This window comes from Apis florea, unplaced genomic scaffold, assembly GCF_048593485.1.
Source record: "Apis florea isolate Af1SG1 unplaced genomic scaffold, ASM4859348v1 contig_37_pilon, whole genome shotgun sequence".
In the NCBI taxonomy this organism is placed as follows: Eukaryota; Metazoa; Arthropoda; class Insecta; order Hymenoptera; family Apidae; genus Apis; species Apis florea.
The window spans coordinates 2,731,305-2,753,548 of NW_028256861.1; the positions used below are offsets into that span (position 1 = coordinate 2,731,305).

Genomic DNA, 22,244 nt, shown 5'->3' on the forward strand with positions numbered 1-22,244 from the left:
ACAAATATCACGTATATCAACAATCGATAATTAGAATCGGTAGAGATAGATGGCGTTAGAAGCTTTTTTCCGTGAAAATCGTGATTGTGAAAAAATTTTTTCTTTACGTATTAAATACAATTTAAATCGATATCATATTTGATTTTATTTTAATTAAAGAAACTTCATATATGGGATCCATTAAGAAAAAATCAAAAATAAATAAATTTAATATTGTATTTAGTACCATCTCATAGATATGCTTTTTTTAAGCAAGTTGATATACATCTTCCTCTGTCATTTGCTTGCCTTGTTTGATGAAACATAACTTTGATCTCCGGTCGCGTCATATCTCAAATAAGAATCAATGTTCTTCGTTCGAGTTTGAAAAACTTTCATTCTAAATCTTTTGTGTCATTTACTATGCTATTTTTTACTTAAATTTGTGTTAAACGAATACAAACGAATAGTGGAGTATACAATACACTAGCTATATTTTATAGCTATATTTATGATTATGATTAAATAACATTTAAATTTGTTATTTACATTGATTGTTATTTATTATTTTTGGCAAAAAGTTTTTAATTTAACAATAACAGAATAATATATAAAATTTATTAAGTAACTGGTTTTAAGATATAAAATACTATAATATAAATAACAAATGTATAGAAAGATTAAATTAGAGTTTGATATGAAGTAAATATAAAAAAAAAAAAGTAATTAAATTTTTTTTTAGCAAAGAAAAAAAGCAAAATTTAATTGTATATAAATTACAGTTAATGTCGATGCTAACACATAAAAAATTATATGTGAACATGAAAATATTAACACATATTAAATAGAAGATATTTTAAAAAATAATGTTTTCTTGGATTCGCAAATATTTTTTCAACTTTTTTGTTATATATTTTCCTCCAATTGCTATTTTATTTTTTCATTGTTGTTTCATTGATTTCATTTCTTTTTGTAATAAAACAAAAATTTAAAATACTTTTCTCTTATTTATTTTGTATTATATTGATATTTACATGTTTTTGGTATTTATTTTGGTATTATTATATTATTTTTTCAATTATTTATTATTTCTTTTTATTTCTGAAATATTGAAATTATTATATTAATTGTTTTGTATTAATAGCACAACTCAAAATAAAAAATTTTGGAATAATTTTTCAAATTTATATTTTTAAAAATATTAAATATAGACTTTTTAAATTATTATTATTATTATTAATTAATTATTTTTGGTACATTTATATAAAAATAAAAATATCTAGACTTTATATTTATAATAAATATTTATAATAATAAAAGCAAATTTAAAATTTTCAATTATTATCAATACCAAGCAATTATATTTTTCTATAAATATAAAAACAATATATTTTGTTAATTCTTAGTTAAAGTTTAAAACTAATTAGTCGTTGTGATGTTAATTTACAAGATACAAGAGATTACATTGCGATATATATGCAAGTATATTACGAATGCAAAGAATTAAGGATTTAAGTAATCGATGATATATACAGTATGTCGTAAATAAAATGTTACAACCTACCATTTTCTCATAATCTAATAAAAATGTCGACTTCGTTTTTGCTATAGTTAAGCAGTAGAAAAGGTATTCATCTGTAATATTTAATTTCCGACAACTTAATATTTAACATAAACAACGAGAATGAACTCGATATTTTTATTAAATTCAAAGAAAACAGCTTGTAACATATTACTTGACACTACTTATACATGAGATCATCTATACGAATTTCTGTAAAATTTCTGTGCATCACGATGTAAACATCGAGAAAAGCTTTTCAAACAGTTGATTTTTCCTCTCTTCACGTGAAATCGTAAGTTGGCCGGAATTTCTTGGACGTTAATGAGAACGGAAGGCTACCGTGCTCCCCTCTCTTGGTGGGAAAGATATTTACGACACGTTCCTTGCAAAAGACAGGTCTCATTTTTCATGAGATTTTCTCATTAAAACGTTGCGCTAACGTTTAAACGCTTAGCTTGGCATATTTTATTTTCGTTAATGATTATTCGCCCGTATATACATCCACGTGTACACGTAGACATAAAGTGGAAGCGTTGCAGCGAGATAAGTATTTTTTATGGAGGAAATGAAATTCGTCGAGGTGGAAGATTTACGATAGTTTCCTTACGCTTAAAGCGTACGTCATCTCGTGAAATTTTCATATTTTCTATCGTGGTGAAATTTTCAGACCAAACATTGTTCGTAATCGGTTATTTCGAACAGACGTATTCGATTTCAAAACAATACCTATATATGTATACGTAGAAACAGAACTATTCTAAACTTCGTTCCTGACTCCGGTGTAAATTATTGTTTGTTTTGGAACGCTGTCGATTTGTAAGATCGTCGACAAATTCAAAAGTTTGCTGATTGATTTGTGTACACACGAAATTAGAATGTATAGTGCCACTAGAGACGTTGTGAGATTATATGCTATTCCTAATTTAACTTAATTTAATCTCTGTAATACAAGTTAATAGAGAGACAAGACTGTTAAATAGGGAAATTAAATAGGGAAATAAAGGAAATTTTGGATAATAAAATATATACAGAGTTTTTTTTTTAGATAAATTGTATTAGAATTTTTATTGCCAAAATTCTCTTAATGAAATATCGATTAATGGAAAACTTGATTATTAAAATTTTTAACTAACGTTCGATTTATTAAATATTGTTATTTAATTATAAGAAATAAGACTGTTTTTTCCCCTCTCTTTTTCTCTATTTACTATTCATTTTGGATTATTGTTGAAATTTATAGGTTATATTTTTTTCGATTATATTTATACTCTTTACGTATATCAATATTGGTGAAACAAAATATAAAATTGTGAATAAATTAGAACATAATGAAACTTATAACTAATATAAATTAATTGATGAATATATATGTAATTGGCAATAATTTCTGATCTCTTTGAAACAGAAAAGACAAGAAATTAGAAATTCGTTAAGTAAAAAATTCGAAAGAAAAATCGAAAATTTATTGATGATATATGTATAATAAAATATATATGTATAATTTATTGATGATATAAATATAATAAAATTCAAATACTGTTATATAAGATTAGAACATTAATCCATTATTTAAATAACTGTGACATGTTTTAGTTCTAATAATCGAAATTAGCTATTCAAATTCCTCGACTGTTTTGAATGTCGAAAGTTGACGATTTGTAAGGTCGTCCATAAACCCAGAAGTTTAGTAATTGGCTGCTGTACCAAATTTACACAATCCCCTACAGATTGTGAGATTCTCTATTCTTCTATTAGAATAGAACATTTATTATTCTAATAGAGAATAGAGAAGCAATGAGAAAGGACAAAGAATCGAAAACTTTGAAAATTGTTGGATAGTGGACCTTAAATTTTTCTTAAATGATTCTATATTTTGAAACAAATAGTACTAACTGTTTAAAGAGTAATAATTGTTTAAAGTTAAACAATCAAAAACATTTATTTATGTTTTATATCATGGAAACGTATACTGCAGAAACAAATAACATTTATAATATTTGCTATTTGTTTTTGACGCCATTGTACGAGAGTTATCACCGTCAAAAAATTGATTATCTAAAATAAATATTTTTTGTTGAAAAAAAATCTTTGATAAAGTTCATTTTTTTGAGGTTTATTTTATTTTTTATTTTTTTTTGGATGTTAATATTAAGTTAAACTTAAAAAATTTGATAAATAAATTGAAAATAATTTATTTTTTAACTAAAATCTTAGAATTTACTCGTAATATGTTTATTTCGAATACGTATATTTTTTATTTTATTTAAAATAATTATTTGCTCTTCCTATTTTTCATTTTTATTTTAAATAAGAGATATTTTAATATTTTGCATTTTAATTTTAATGTAAAGAACTTTATTCATTATTCGTTATGTTGATTTTCTATCGAAATATGAAATTTGAAACGTTTGATAAATAAATTACTTGAAAGTTATTTACCATATTATTACTAGATCTTCAAATATTTATTTCAAAGTAAATTTATTTTTCAATTTAAACTAATTATTTATTATTTATATTTTTATTTCGTATAAAAAATATCCAATTTTCTTATTTAACTCGAAGAATAATTGTTCGTCTCACGATACACAATTATATATGCATGTTACCTTTCCTCCAGTTTCCTTCAAAACTTCGACAAGTTGCTGATTTATCAGGATACATTCATGGCGAAAGAAGATAACACGTGAACGTATTTAACCATAAGCTTCGATCGATCGAAACTTGTCCTAAGATTTTGCAGGTATGCACTTGAAAGCACTTGATATCTGACTCCATTCGAGCGAATCGTTAAACTGACTGGCTCCTGACCTAATTAATCCAAGATCCTCCAATTCGCCCCACACTTTTCCGATTATATGTCGATTCAATAACTTTTAATCAATTGTATTTTGATATTTGTTACCTTCGTGTCAAAATTTTCGATATTATTCGATTTCATTCATCTCGTTAAATATTATATGCCAATAATCAAATTTTTGGAATATTATTCGATTTTTGATCTCGATCAATAATTTCGATAAAATTTTAATTTTGAAATATAAATTTATAGCATATAGGTATCATGAATGAGATGTTTTAATTATTTTAAAAATGGTTGAATCCTTCTACGATGGAGTTACATTTTCTAACTACATTATGGCGTGTTTAAGTAAATTTAATTTGAACTTCATACTCGCTAATTGTTCATTTCTACAACGATGATAAGCTATTAACTTTTCTCATGTTTTAAATTAGAATTATTTCTTTTATTTTCTCAAAATTTTTTCTAGAATAGTTTTCTTTTTATTTTCTTTTAAATAATTATAACTTATGAAAAATATTATTTTTAATGAATAATAAAAATTCTAAATATTTATATTATATTTTATATAATAATATAATAATTTCTAAATATTTCTATTAATAATTTTATCTATTATATCAAATAAATATCTTTTGTAAAATTATTTTTTTGTATTTGAAATAAATTATATGAAATAATTTTTATTATTTCATTTTGACAAAAATATTTCAATATCCAATATTTTTTTGTTTGAAATATGCCGTGTATTGATAATGAAAATCGTTGTAAATTATTTTACAAAAAAAAAAAAAAAAAAATTCAAATCAGGAAAGTTTGATTTTGATAAAAATTTATATGCAAGATTTATAATTATATATATAGTGTATAATATTATACATGGATATATTTTTCAGAGGAGAATCTACTTTAAAATCTTCAAATTTTTAGAATCTTTATATATTTTTTAATTAGAATTTTTTAATTTTTTTTGGAAATATTTTTACATCACTATTAAAACCTGAATATTTTATAGATTTAATTATAAAGTAATTTTTTATTTTATGCATAAAAATTTATACTTAAAGTTATGATTTCGCATTATTACAAAAACATATTTATAAAAAAATAAAAAAAAGGATATTAAATCTATAAGAATCGATTTTATCTGCTATGTTGATTATGCTCTCTATATTAATATTTTTCAATTTTTTTTGTTAAGAAATTAGAAAATTAAATTATCATTATTCTTAAGACGAAAAGTTTCATTTACCTGGAATCGTATTTTGAGTCTTATTTGTTTAATGAGGAAACAATATTTTAAATACATAATTAAATATAAAAGTGATAATATGAAAAATATTAATAAAAAATAAAATGGATTTTTATTGACTCATTCAGATGCTAAGAATAAATTTTAAGAAAGAAAAAAAAATTTAACAAAAACTGGAATTTTGAAATATGGATATTATATTTATTAGAAGCTATTGATTTTGCAAAACGAAATTTCTTTAGGATATTATTGTAAAACAAAATAAGTTTTAATTGTATTATTATATTTAACATTTGTATACCATTAAAACTTGTTTATTAATATTTAAATCCAAATTTATAATTTATCTCTCTTATTTACTTTCTTTGTATCATATGTATTACTCAAATTTATACTTTCAATTTTTTTTTTAATTTAAAAAAAAGTAAAAAGTTTATGTTAATAACGTTAGTATTAATAATACAATACAATCAAATCACAACCAAACTTCTGTAATTTGAAAAAAATTTATAGAATTTTGTTCGTTTTATACATAAGTTTCGCCCTATTGCGAAAACTTCCTATAAGTTGAAATAAAACTTATTTTAACTCGAATTATTTGTCACATGTCCAGATGTATTTTATCTGTGTAACTCAAGTCTAGAATAACTAGACTTTTACAAATCGAAGTATTTATTTCCACAAGTCGAACTTCTATCGCTACTGCTTCTGTAACTCAGAAGTTTATATAAGTTTATAGGTACAGTGACTGATGAAAGTATTTTAATAAGAAAAATTCTTAATCTGATTTAATTCTTGATTTGAATAAAAAAAATATATATATATATATAAATAGAATACAATAAGTTATATACAAAGCAATTTTTTTATTGGAAAAAAAACTTTTTGAAGAGGTGAAATCAACTTGCAATGTTTCAACATGTTTTCATATTTTAAACAAAATTGTAAAATTATTCTTATAACAGAATAATAAAACATTAAATTCTGAATAAAGCATTAAATTTTGAATATTTTGTAAAATTTAACTTTATTTCACATCAAGATTATATATATTTAAAAAAATAAAGAATATATTGAAATTTTAAGAATTAATATTTCACCTTCTTTATTAATATTCACTTTCTAAAATTAATATTTTAAAAATTGCTCTATATCTATAAAAATATATTAAATATATTAAATATATATATTGTATAAAAATAGAATAAAAGAATAATATATATAATATAATAAAAATTAAATGTTTATTTATGTAAATTAATACACTAAGATTTACACTTTTACTTGTTCTTAAATTTATTCATGTACGTATACATATGCAATGCATATAACTTACTTGAGTTTGCGTCAAGCGCAGCAAATTCAAATTTGAATTTAAATTTAGATAATCTATATTTCATGTAGATAAATTATATATATATATATTTTTTTTAACGATTTCTTATTATTTACAATATTTTTATTTGTGCAATATATTGCATTTAAAATTTTTTTATAGTTATCTATTTAATTAGTTGCATACATTTTTTGTGCTTCAATAATAAATAGACACATTTTAAATAAAATTATTTCTATTATTTTCTAAAACTACTGTGAGCTTCTGTGTCACATTACACATTGGTTAGAGAGCAGTCGAAGGTCGATGTTTTTTATCTCACTCGCACTTATCCTTTCCTACTTCTATTAAAGAGCAAGCAAACTAAAAATGTGACGACAATTCTTAGAACTTATCTATTTCTTTCATTTATAAACACAATATATACATCTATTATTGAAACTGTTGTATTCTCTCGTTGTATATACGTTAACAAACCCAAAAAGAACATTTTATATTCCTAGCTTCTTCTCTGTTATAAAACAGTTGTAAACAAGAATCGTTGACAAGAATTGTTATCTAAATATATAGAAAATAAAAGGAATAGAAAAGAATTTATATTGAATAGATATCGATACAATCTCCATACAGTTAAAATTATTTCGTTTCACAGGAAACTTGTCTCATTGTCACGCCTTCGTCACTGTTACGAAACAAACTTTTCCCCGTTCTGAATGCAAACTCCTCTTTTCAGTGCCGTTTCATGAAATCCATTTTGCTCTTACGCGTTCATTTGTACGACCGTGAAGCGTGAAAATACGATAATAACGACTGAGAATAGCGACCGAATGTAACTCGCATAAAAGACCTATCGATAATTTATGGCCCTGAAATTCCCGTAACTCAAGCCCCGTTTTAAACTACATAAAATATATTCTATTGAATTATCGACAGCAAGTTAGATATTATTGGCCAAGTTATTATTATTGCTACCGATTTTTATGCAAATCCATATTTCTATAGGAAATAGATAAAGATAATAAAGATTTATTTTTTTATTTAAAAAATTCTAAAGAAATATATGATATAATCTTGTCTATAAAATTCTGTGTTCATGATTCTTTATATACATACAAATTGCAAATACATTTATTATTATAAAGATATATTTGCATTGTGTATAAATAATTAATTAAATATAGTAAAATTAAATAATAAGAAATAAGAGACAAATATAATAAAAATTTAGATTAATATTTGACATTATGAAAGCATTTATAAAATCATATGGATATTTCTATTCATTTATATATCCATTCATTTCAATCTTACAAGACAAATAATATAAAATAATTTCAATTATTTACAAATATTGCTTCTCAATCGAATATTACTCAAGATTCCTCAATGAAAAACTTTTGCAAACTATTCGACAAACTTTTATTCCCAGAAAAGAATCATCATGACTTCGTTGAAACTTATAATGACGACGATCGCCATTTTCATAAAATCGATCTTCTCAAGGTCTCTTTCGAGAGAGAAGTGGAACGATCGTGACATCTTCGAAGCCCGCGGTTTTTCCCTTATATTTTCTTCCGTCGATTCCTCCTTTGCCGGATATTGCGAGTCCACGGTTGGATAGCTATTGAGGTTGAAAAGACATTCAACGTAAAAATATACGAAACTCGGAATGGGCAGCTTTTCAAGAAAGAACAACTTAAAATCCTTCGTCAATTTTCTATGTCGAATGCAATATATAGTTATTTTTTATTCTGTTATTTGATAATAATAAATAAAATCTTCAATAAAATCTAGAGTTTCTTTTCGGGATTTTCTTTTTAATTACTTTTTCGTTTTAATCTAATAAACGTTGAAATTTTTTTATTTGAAAAATTTTCCCTCAAAAAGTTAAATGTTAAATTTTATGAATCAAACTGTTCTTGAATTCTTGGTTGTTCAAATGTAAGAATAAGTTCATCTTATTAATTAATTAAAATTATAATATAATATTAATATTAATAAAATTATAATTGATATTATTATAGTTAACTTGCACGAAGTTTTTTCTATCAATTTCCAAAACTAGGAATTGCTAACTGCAAAAATTATAATTTAAAGAAAGGTATAAAATTTAAAATACATTACAAAAATGGAAAATGGCTTGAAAAAATTATTTGAAAAAAGTTAGAGATGCGATCGACGCAACATGGAATGTGTTAAAATATTAACATTTGTTAAAGAAAACACAAAAGTTTTTTCATTTTTGTTTCATTCATAAAAAGTATTTTTCCGCTAACAATTTTCAGAATATTTATTTCTTTCTATTAAGATATTTATTATATATTAATAAATTTTAAATATTTCATATTTTATAATTTATTTTATGACTTTAAAAAAAAAACAATATGCTTCAAATCTCCATTAATGTTTTAAAATTACGATTATTGTACACGATTATTTATCATTATTACATTACAATTATATTTTTACTATATAAATATATATAATAAATTTCATATTATGAAATTATCGTTTGACGAAAAAAATTTTATTAGAAACTTTTTTGTAATATTTATTATAGAATTGATTTCTGCGTGAATTTATTCGATTTTACTCAAGTATTTAATCGTAAATACATTAACCAAGTCGAATCGTAATTAAGTTCGTAATTAAAAGCTTTTTGAGAAGTTGAATTCGGTCCAATACAAATTTTAAAACACTATCATTCTTAACCAATATCGTGGAATTCCTCGTATTAACGAGTTCTTCGATTTCGTTCTAGTTCACAAAATTGCTAGTAATCGAAACCATTCGTTACGACATTACTATTTTCCGGTGATGGAACAATCATTGGTTTAAAATTTTCTTTCTTCTTTCTTTCTTATTTTCTTTTTCTCTTCCTCTTTTTTTCTTTGTTCAGAAATACGACCGACCGATGGTAATTCGATGTAAACGAAATCGAAACACCAGTGAAGTATCTATCGGTAACCCAAGCGAAACGAAATGCGATTGCTAGAATCACTTCTAGTTTATTGTGTCGTGAATCGATACTTTGCCAATTCTTCGATTTACCTCAAAGTGAAGAGTTGTTCGTTATTTTAAACATTATTTTACCAATTTTTTTTCGTTTTATAAAAATAATTGAAGAGGCTTGCAATAAGAAAATAATTTTATATTTATTTGAATTATAAAATAAATATATGTTCTTAAAAGTTGGAATTTCAGTTCTAGCAATTGGAAATAATTTTATGAAAGTTGAGCAGAAAAAAAGGATAATAGTTAATATAACACTATAAATATATATAAAAAAAAAAGAAAAAAAGAATTTTACGCAAATAATTGTTTTTAAAATTAGAAATTGGAATTGTTTGAAATAAATAAACGATAATAATAGTATATTTATATAAATTTCAATAGAGAAAAAATTAATTTATTATACGATTCTTATACTTTCAAAATTATTATTGCTGTATATAAAACTCATTAATCAGATGCATGTTTAATGAGATGTATATGAAAATATTGAATTTATTTTCTATTTCTGCTGATGATTTTAATATTGCATTTTATACGATTCACAGATAATTTAAATCCACACTTTAAGGATTTCTTTATCTATTTTCTAGAGAAATATTCAATTTGCATAAACATCTGTAATCCAATGATAAATAAAATGAAACGAGGTAAATTATGGTTGCACATTAAATAAAGAATACCTTAATCACTCTGGGTTTCTCTTTGTGTTCGCAATTACATTTGAATTATTCAAGCTTGAGAATCTTTTGATAAATATCTTTTGTTAAATTCTTGTTTACTTGTTTTGCATTAAATATACAAGTTTTAATAACTTATCATGTTGTTCCTTAAGAGATTTATATTTTTATCTGATTCGTATTTCGTAGTTATTATATAAGCTGTTTCATTTAAATCGATTATTTAAATATATATTTTAGAAACTATTGATGATATTGAAAAATATTTTCAACAAAATCTGAATGATTTGATATTTGATATAAGAATATTATTTGATATAAGAAATAAAAAGAATTTGGAAATCAATTTTTTCTAAAAATATGAAGAATATTTGGAAATCAGCCTTATTTTTTTTTGATTAATTTTTTTTTAAGATATCTATATAAATCTAATCATTCTATAAAAATCTATAAAAAGATATTAATTTATTTAATATTATATTTATTCAAAAACCATTTGTATAAGAGATATTTTAGTTTAAAATTTATGAAATATATGAAAAATAAAAAAGGCATGAAAAACTAGCAAAATTTAAAATTTAAAATTATCAAAAAATATTTTTTTCATAAAAAATCGAAGTTATCTTAAATTTTTTAATGAATCAATATATTTTTGATCTGACAACATAATAAAAGCTGATATTAAAATGATTTCAATAATTTTATAATATCATAATTTTTAAATGATTTTGAATTTAATAGATTTTACATATTTTTAAATAACATGTATTATATTTTTTTATCAAATTATTAAAAATGCTTGAAAAATTCTGTACTTTATTTTAATACTTTACATTAATTTAATAAATATTGTATATGTATTTGGTGTACATATTTAGATCATGAATTGAATTTTTACGAAAGAACATAATTTATGTTGAATAAAATCGCATTGAATGTATACTACTTTAAGACAACTTACATTAAAACTGTACTTTGTTGCTGCTCATTATTTTTATAAATGTAATAAAATGTTTCTGGATGACAGAATTGAAATATTTGCAAGAGAAATATTTATAATCGAATATAGCATGAGATAGAGAGAAAAATAGAAAAAGAGAAAAATCATGTCGCAATACCTCGAATCGTATATATATTTATTTGTTTCTCCGTTCCTTTTCCTTGTATAATAACAAGTTGTAAGCATAAATTTTATTTTATCTCCACATAAATTTGCATTGTAAAAAATAATATGTTATAAATGGTTCCATAATTATTATTATTAAATGACATTCGCGCACTTCTTTATTTAATAATGAACCGGAAAAATCACAAATATTGAAATATAATTGTCACATTTACAAGCGTATAAAAGTTTTTTTGAGATGAACGAATAAAGAAAGCGGATAGTACATGAAAGAAATGAAAGATGATTAAAAAGCATTTCTTTGTAATTCTCGTTGAAACTGATTTAAAAAAACTTGAAAAGAAGAAAAAAAATTTTATTAAATTTGTACAAACGAACTATACGCGAACTATGCTGTTGGAATTCGCAAAGGTTATGTTAAGAAACTAAACTGTACGAATACGAATTTGGACGAACTTAGCCGAACTTTGACGAATTATATACTGTCCTTAATCATATAAGTCTTACGTCGCTTCATGTCTACGAATTTAAAAATTTAAAAAACAAGATGTCTAAATAGTTTTAATTTGAAATAAATCAATATATATGGTAATGTTAAAATATTTTTGTATTTGTATGTTAGCTTTTAATCTTTATTAAGCTGATATTTATTATTTACAAATTTTTTTATATTAATATCAACTTATTCATTAGTTTCTTCTTCAGCGATTTTAATGGCTTTGAATATATTATATATATTGACAGTATTATATTAGCGATCATATATATCAATAAATAGACTTGATCAAAATTTATTTTCCTTCATGGATTTAAATTGGATTTTTTAAAATTATTTTTGTTACATTTAAATTACATTTAAATTTATGTACAACCTTTGGCAAAAAGTTTTCGATCATTCTTTAAAATAAAATAATTTTTTAATCTTACAGTTTTTAATCTTACAGAATACGAATTAAAATTACATTAATGCATATATTAAATCAAAACTATTATGTTTTTTTTTCTGAATTTAAATATTATTTTATTAATTTCGTATAGAAAATAATTATTAATGCTTAAAGATATATTTTTTTATTAAAAATATAAATATAAAATTATAATATAAAACATAATAGCATATATTTTTCAAATTTAATATCTCAAACAACTTGAATTTATTTGATAAAGTAGAAAGATAAGGTTATTAAATGAGATAAAAAAAAATTTTAGAAAAATTGCAATTGGTCAATATTATGCAAAAAATATTAAAAATTTTTTTTATCTGAATTTATAATGAAAAATTAAATAATACATTTTGTAAATTTATATAAATAAATGCTGAATGAAAATTTCATTGAAATAAATCGGTTAATGAAAAAACAAGCGACAGATATCGAAAAGTTATAAAAACTTATAAATTTTAAAAATGATTGAATATTTTTTGGCAGTTGTATATACAACAATTAACTTTGATTATTGTAATCTTAGTTGCCTAAAAATTATTTTATATTTTATATAAGCAGTTAAAAAGTGGCGATAGTGCATGTTACAAACGCATAAATAAAATTCAATATATTAAAATTGAATAACTTGAAAACTTAGGTCAACCTCTGTTTATATAAAGAAAAAAATTACTTAAAATGTTTTTTTTATGACATTTCAAAATCATTAAAATCGATTTGCCATATTGTTTCATAACATTTTAATACTTTACATAATTTAAAAAATTTACATTAATTCAACCGATACAAATTTAAAATCGATTCATTATATTGTTTTATAATATATTTTATTAAAATTCTATTACACAATTTAAAAAATTTATATTCAATTATTAATATAAATTATAAAAAAAAATAAAACAATTAATTAGCACGTATATATGTCAAAAATCGTCATATTTCTCTCTCAATTTTTCTGGCTTTATTTTTCTATGATTATTATAGATGGCGTTTATTACACCATGAAATATATAATTTCAATCGTTGTGTCATTTCCAACATTGTCATGATTAATCCAAGCAATATCGACAAGTGAACATTTATTGATTCTTTATGATTGCTTGCACTAGCACACTCGAAGAAAGAATTATAAATGGGAAAATGGCAAGATATATTAACGAGAACATAGTGTCGAAAAGCGTATAAGAAAAGACAGACAGAGAGATTATTCGAGGAGAAAAATTGGCAATCCAACGCGATACTCAATTATTTGATACGATCGAGGGTGTTCCGTAATTTAATTCTTCGTAGACGTAAACGATGCGTGTCACGCGATTCAATTACCGGACGAAGTATCATGGCATCCATGATGACGGATAAAGGAGAGATGGCGTACTAGTGGATTAACGGAACCGTTCTAATTTTGCAGGTGGCGCGATTAGTTACGATTGCTGCCGACACCGTGTGCAACAGTTCACACGATTAGCTCTCTAATTGCACGCGTATTCAATCGAATATTTTCCAATAAAATAATGTGATAAAAATTTTGGGATTCTCCTATTTTATATGTAAAATATGATACCTAGTTAAAGGAAAAAGGTAAATCAATATTGGACAAAATTATCTAAAATCAATCAATGAATGAAATTGTTAAATTAATTATGAAATGATAATAATTTTTATTATTTTCTTACATATCTGATATTTATTGTATATCTTTTTTACAATATATAGAAACAGTTATAGAAAATAAAATATAGTTACTGAAAATTTTATATCATATTTTTGCATGAATAAAAAAATTTTGTTTTTTTGAAAGAAGACAAAAGTTTATAATTAAATAGAAACATTTATTACTATTATAATTTGTTACAATTTATATTTTAAATAAGTTAAAATTGTAATAGATTTCTTATTGAGGGATATATATAATTATTCCTAAAAATATATTAATATAATTTTGTTTTTTATCTAAGATATATACATATATGTAAAAGAACAAAAATGGATAATAATATATTAATATATATATAATAATAATATATATATTATTATAATATATTAAAATATAGTATAGATATCAAAATTTGATAGATAAAAAACTTTTGACTTAAGATATAAAGCATTCTTTAAATATTCAAAAAAGAATAAAAAAAAAGAATTAATTTTTATTACAAAAATATTCAAATTCACTTTAGAAATGCAAGATGAAAAATTATTCATAATAATATTTTATAAAAGTTTATTTGATACACTTTTCAATGTTTTAAATTATTTGACACGATAAAAAATATTTTAATGATTAAAGTTGGTTTATATTTTTTTTTTTTTAGCAATTTTACGATTTATTTTAATATTTAAAGGCAGTTATATATTTGTAAAAATATTTCTTATTTTAGATGATAGAATATATGTTCAATAATATAAATTTGTTTAAGTATCTTTATAAATTCAAAATGCATTTTTTTTTAAATTTGTTTTATCAATTATTCCAGTATTCGAATTTGTGCAATAATTTTTAAAAAATAGAGTACTTAAATATTTTCATTATTAATAATAGTCGCATTAAACAACTTCTACATAATTTTACAAATGAAACATTATATATAATGATAAAAAATTTTTTTCAAAATCAAGTTTTCTCATAAGATTTCAGTTATGGATGTTTTTTTTTTTTTTAAAGTGATGACTTCTAATTTATTATTAATTTTAATTCATACATTTACAATTGTCCTTCAATTGTTTGTATCAACATGTTTCTGGACATGAGTGATACTTTCAATTAATTCATTTGAGTACAATATTTCATGTTATTAGTGGTTAAATGATAAAAATGAAACGTTCCTTTGTAATTCTGTCGAAAAGATAATTGAACTTTTTTTAAGTCATAGTCGACATCAACAGACTTATTATTCAATTTGATATTAATGTAAAGCTTTTCCATTAACCTCTGATTGTTCTCGTCTCCGACTGTTTCTCTTTCATCTTTGTTGATAGAATAGTGAAATATATTTCTGCAATTCGTTCGTTGCAATGATTTAAATTAATGTATTATGAATTGGACGTCAAAATTCTATTTTAATTAATCTTAGCAGAACGTGGCTTTCGAGATGTAATATTTCAATTTTCCTTCGCGTTTCCAATTAAAACGAAATTACGGTTTAAAGTTGTAGACAATATTGTTTTGTTTTATCTTCTTTCAATACAGGATATCTCTGAAATTATAGGTATTATACAATTACAAAAAAGAAATGATTGAAAAACGAACAATTTATAAAGTAAAATAAAAAAGAAATCAGATCAAAAAGAATCCTATTCAGAAATCATGATGTTTTTTTTTTAAATTTTACAATGATTTTTCTAAATATATTGAAATTTTCTTTTAATAAATAATATATTAAATGTAAAATTAAAATTTTTGTATTATTAAAGAATTTATTTTAACGAATATATTAATATTTGTATATAACTTTTAATCAAAACAAGATAACATTAAAATGAAACTTGTGAAGAAATTATAAAATATTTACAAACTTTCTATCAATCGACTATATATCGTTTTTAGATTTTTTAAATTCAATTTTTCCATGATTTTTTTATTTCTTATGGTTAAAAAAAGTTAGAAAAATTGGTTAATCAATAGTTAAACTTCAAATAGTTAATTTTTATATTAAATATATTCTTATAAAAAATTTTATATAAGACACTTGTTTCATGTTGCTATAACTGAAACTATTGGAAAACTTTTCGTTTCAGAATTATAACATAAAATTCAACTCGATATTCAATGAATTTAATGAAATATTTGAGTAAAATAAATATTCTTTTTCTTTAATAACAAGAAGCAAAGTTTAAGGAAATTCACCTAACTTATTTTAACTTATTTGAATGAAAATTTATGTGTATGTACAATGGGTTATACATTGAAGCAACTTTTTTATTAACAAGAAATTCTCTTGACAGGGTGAATTAACTACCAAAGTTTCAGCATCTTTTCGTACTTTGAATGCAATTTTGCTTGGAATTTATTTTTACAATAAAATCGTAAAGCGTTAAATAATTCTAAACATTTTGTAATGTTGAAAATTTTGTTTTATCTTGCATCATTACGCCTAAAAAATTATTTTATATGCATTTACAAAAAATATTAATACTACGTAATGTATCTTTTTACACTAAATAACTTTTGTAAAAATATTTTTTTTCATAATAGATATTTTTTTTTAAAAAGATATTTTCATTGTATTTTACATTAAACACATGCTATACATATTATTCATTTATTCAAGATTAATTATATATTGATACATTTGTATCATTTAATATTGTTGAAATATATTTATTACATATAAAATATATGTTCTTGTAATAGAAAATTTTATTTAAATTAAAACATTTATTTTCAAGAACTTCTTTTATCTTTTTTCGTCGAATATGAGAATTTAAAAAAAAAATTCCACGATTCATGAAATATATGGAATATAAATGAAACCTGTAAAAAATTTTATAATCGTTTTGATAAATACAAATTATTCGTGAATTATCTATTATATAAAAAATGATTCAAATAAAGATTGAGTAGTTTCAACAGAGACGTAATCTGCAATTAGTTTTCTATGTGTAGATCATATGAGGATTATTCATTCATTTTTTCCTTTTAATGGAATCATATATTAGAGGAAAATTCATTATTTTTATATATAATTCAAAAACTTGTAAATTCTTTAAAAAATAGATCATCAGATGAGAAATTGTTTTAAAAGAAGAAGAGAATTAACTGTAAAGTTTTGAATTATATATAAAAAATAATGGATTTCTTTCTTTTTAATAATATTTAATTTGTAATCATTTTCCTCACATTTTTCATCTTTTTTTATAAATATTTTTTATTTTTATCGAATATGCTTCGATTTTTGAAATGTGCGATTTAAAATGTGTTAACAAGGAAATATATAATTATTGATATTATTAATAATTAATTAATAACATTATTATCGATTAATAATATATATATACAAAATTTAGATATATTGCATTAGTTTCGAGAAATATTGAAAATCATAGGTTATCATTTAACTATCATTTTGAGTATACGAATATTTTTTAATTTAAACATTTTTATCATAGAAATATGCATTCAAATAACATTCTTTAGCCAAGACACCCTATAGAATAGTAACCGAGATGAAATCAAGGAAAGTTTCGAAGTATAAATTACCTTTTCCGATTTGTTCCAAGCCATGAAGCACGAAAGCATAAACTTTTGAAATTCAAGCAAGCACAATCATTGTTATTCTTCTTATACATTTTTCACGTACACATTCGTTATGCTATTTTATAATCGTTCGTTTGGTGCAATAGCAATGAAATCAAGTATAATGCATAATATACATTTGAACATTGACAGTGTAGATAAAAAAAGGCACTATTTTTGAGAAAAGCAAAGCTATAATAATAATAATAATAATAATAATAAATCAATATAATATTTAATAATAAATTTCAGAATATTTACTTTTCTATTAATAATTGATATGTATCCCAATCTTGATTCTATGACTGACACTTGTACTCATTTTGAGGTTAGGAATAGTACACGAAGATCAAAGTAGAAAATAAAATGAAGGATTAATCTTATTAATATCATATTGTAGATCGCTAGATAAATTTTTAAATTTTACTTAAATTTACAAGAATATACAATAATACGATCATTACTTGAGATCATCTTTGATTATATTTCAATAATGGAATAGTTCGAGAATTTAGCTAACGTTATATTTAACTTCAGCTCCCTCTGGTGTATTACATCGAAAGTAAAAATGAGAAATAGTGAATGAGGCAGAATATATAGTAAGATCACTTTTTTTATTATATTTCATTAATTTTTATATTAATATTTTGTATAAATTCTATAAACTGATAAATTGAAATAAAAATTAACGAAAATATATTTCATATTGTACTTTAATCGTACAAATCTCGATAATTCAATTATAACAAAATATTTTGTATCTTATAACATCTTATAACAAAATGATAAAAGAATAAAAGAAAAATTATATTTCTCTTAATATTCCTGTAATTTAGCATCAATTAAATATAAATCACTCGTCGATTGTAAATAATAAATCAAAATTTGTTTCAAAATAGCGGTGGATCGATGACAATATTTCAAGGCCATACAAATGAACACAATTCATGATTATACATGAATATTCGAACATTGTTATACTTCACAAATACTGAAGTAAATTATCGATATTATTATTAATACTCGAAATGAATCTTTTGCTCGAATTTATTTTGCTTCGATTTATACGTGTACACAGTAAACTTGATTCCATTATTCTCGCGACTTTTGTTCATTTGCAATCTTTCTTCAGTCTATTTCTAAAAACCACATTTCCACAGTTTGTCGTTATTTCGATTCATTTAATTGCATCTTTTGTTCCCTTATCGGTACGTTCACGTACGAAGCGCGTCGGAGAACCTCAATCTTTTCACACGGATTCTAATACACGGGAAACTATGGTTATCCTTTTTTTTTTTTCGTAAAATCAGCCCTTTCACCGTGCTCTTTTCAACCTTTTCCTCTGCTCGATAAATTACGTTTTCGAAAAATGTTACGCGGAGATCTTGTTTTTTCTCATTTTTCTTTTCTCTTTTTCGCGCGCAATTAGAACGAATGGATGAAGAGTTTATCGAGTAAAAATATTTAAACCAACTTTTATCTTCTCTCGAAATGTTTTGCGTTCAAAATTTTTGTTAAAATATCTCATTTGTTTCTATTCTCAAATATGTTCGAACTATAATTTAATGTTTTTCCTATTCAATTTCTCAAGTGTAAATGAAATAAATAAATAATTAAATAACAATGAAAAAAACAAAAATGTTACTAGTTGTAATGAATTTCAAAAGGCAAAAAAATCAATTATTATGCATCAGTAATGCTCTTTTACTGAATATTTATTTTGAATAACATGCACTATATCAGATACATCGTTTACTTATCATATAGTAAGGTTATGTTTTACTAAAAACATTTCTTGCAAATATAGTAACTTATATGTCACGAAAAACTTTACTATGGTACTTGCTAATATAATAATATAAATCAGAATAATAGAAGGAAATCTAAAATTACTAGATTATTTTTAAAAAAGAGAAAAAAGAAAATATTCAATTTATTTCTAAGTTATTTCCAGTAATCGAAATGGATATAAAATCTCTACAATTTTTATTTTTTTTTTTAAAGTATTAGTACCATTTTTTTAAGCTCCATTTACTGGTTTTTTAAATTTTTGGATAAAATTTACAGAAAAATCACGCAGAATTAGAATTTTTAGAATTTTTTGAATCCATACAAATAAAAATCGAAACTTTTTTTATGCAAAAAATGATAGTGATATTTGTTTAAAAAAATACAATTTTGCAGTTAATTTATATTATTATATTATTATAAATTACAGACTTATTCTCTATCTTTTATTACTTTTCATTATCTAGATCATTATTATTCTTTATCTATAAGTTAATATTATCTTATTATAATCTGTTGATAGAGAGATTTTTACGAATTTTATTATAATTCGTAACATGTTCACTATCATTTACGTCGAATTCTCTTAAATCAAGCAGTATTAATTATTCAAAAATAAAGAAATTGTTGTGTGAAATAAAATATTTAATATAACCATGTAAATTCGGCTCGTAAAAGCTTCAAATAAATAAATAAAAAAAAAAAAAAAATAAAAAAAGAGAGAAAAAGAAAAAAAAAGAATCAATAGAATATAAACGTGGAAAATTGGAAACTGTTTGGAATAGTCAAAAAATTCGATACGGTATTGGTTTATATACGGTGAGAAACATTTTGCAATTTCATCGATAGAAAAATAAACATTTTCTAAAACGATTGGTCAGAGGATTGTGAAGTACCAATACAAGACTGAAAGAAAAATTCGATCATTTATTACCAGATTTGTAAATCATGTTATCATATGATATTCGACATCTATCAAACAATTTTGACAGAAATACGATATCTTGTCAAATCCTTTTAAAATCCCCAAAACGTTTCACATTCGATAGTTTTTACTTTTTATTATTATTTATCATGAATCGTATAAACGAAACGGTGTTCCTTTGGATGACTGTTTGCAACAGAAATCGAGGAAAATTTTTTGATTTTTTGCGCAAAAAAATAAACACTTCTCTGCTTTTTAATTTGTCTATAAATTGCAAATCTGTGATTTATAACAAAAATATTTTTCATAGTAATGATGCAGATTGGAATTTCATCCTAAATTGCTCGGTCATAATTACGCTTCCATCGAAATCCAAATCTAGGATTTTTGATAAAATTTTTAATAGTGAAATCTTTTCACATCCAGAATTGGGCAAAATTACTTACTATTATCAAACGATCAATTGATTCGTTGATTAATAATTAAGAGAAGTAATTGTAAAAAAAGTAATAATAATACAAATAAAAAAAATAAATAGATATATGAGACACTTTTGGAGAATCGATTGCAAAACAAATATAAAAGTTATAAATATATTAAAATGTTAATTGAGCTTTATCTATCAAAATTACAAGTAATTTAATTAAATGAAGATAGAATGAGAAATTGAGTATAATATTAAATTGTTTTTAACAAACAATTATTTTTGTATATACCAACTTCTGCGTTTGTTTTAGATTATTTATTTTGCTTTAAACTTTGCAAAAATATCTTGCGAAAATATTAACATTTTGTGTATTGAAAATGATCTTTATTTCTAAACAAATTTGAATTGACACTTTATCCATTAATATCCCTTTTCTTAAAATATCTGTATTAACAAACATTTAAATCTTATTTAAACTAGCAAATAAATAAATAATAAAAATATTCTAAACATTTATAAAATATAATATATTCTATTTAACATATATAATTCTTAAAATAATAGTAAAACGTGTAGAAAAAAGTTAGTCAAAGTAAAATGCCTGAAAACATATTTCAAGGTCATCGAAATCAATAATGAGATCACCTCTTTTAATTAATTAACGTTCATTATAATTCTTAATTTTAAAACATTTCAAAAAATTTACAAAAGATATTTTTATATTCCGAAATATAATGTAACTATACAATTTCAAACTTCTGAACAACAATTTCTGTCTGTGTACACTATTTACACTACGATTTACTATTACACCATGATCATAATGCATAAAAGACAACGAAGGGATTAAAAGTGTTTAATGAGTATCGATATTCGATGCTTTCAAAAAAATTAATTTGCTCCAACTATTTTTTTGCGAGTGTTAATCATCATTAAGAACAACGTGGGATTTTCTATTATTTTAGACCGTCTTCTATCCCGATGAACGATCGTCCTGGCCTAGATTTTCGAGAAATCGTAATTGCAACTCCGTTTTTTTCTTTCTCTCTCTCCCCCTCCTTTCCCTCATGAATATTTCTCTGGATATTTCCTTTTCAATTTCAACCGGTTTCATTGGAGACTTGTTTATATATCTGGAAAGCTTATGTTAATGAGGTAACAAGCGAGAATACCGTTGC

General features: G+C 22.6%; 1 protein-coding gene and 1 long non-coding RNA gene across 4 annotated transcripts in view; one reads left to right on the plus strand and one right to left on the minus strand.

The window, feature by feature from the left end:
* The window catches only part of LOC100867557 (adhesion G protein-coupled receptor E3), a 139,017-nt gene that overhangs the window by 47,066 nt on the left and 69,707 nt on the right, over window positions 1-22,244 (plus strand). The gene's annotated exons all lie outside the window — the stretch shown is intronic.
* Window positions 14,898-18,455, minus strand: LOC116415658 (uncharacterized). Its single transcript, XR_015294767.1, has 3 exons — window positions 18,188-18,455; window positions 17,891-18,118; window positions 14,898-15,887 (listed from the first exon to the last, which is right to left on the minus strand). It is a non-coding gene; the product is annotated as an uncharacterized LOC116415658 (long non-coding RNA).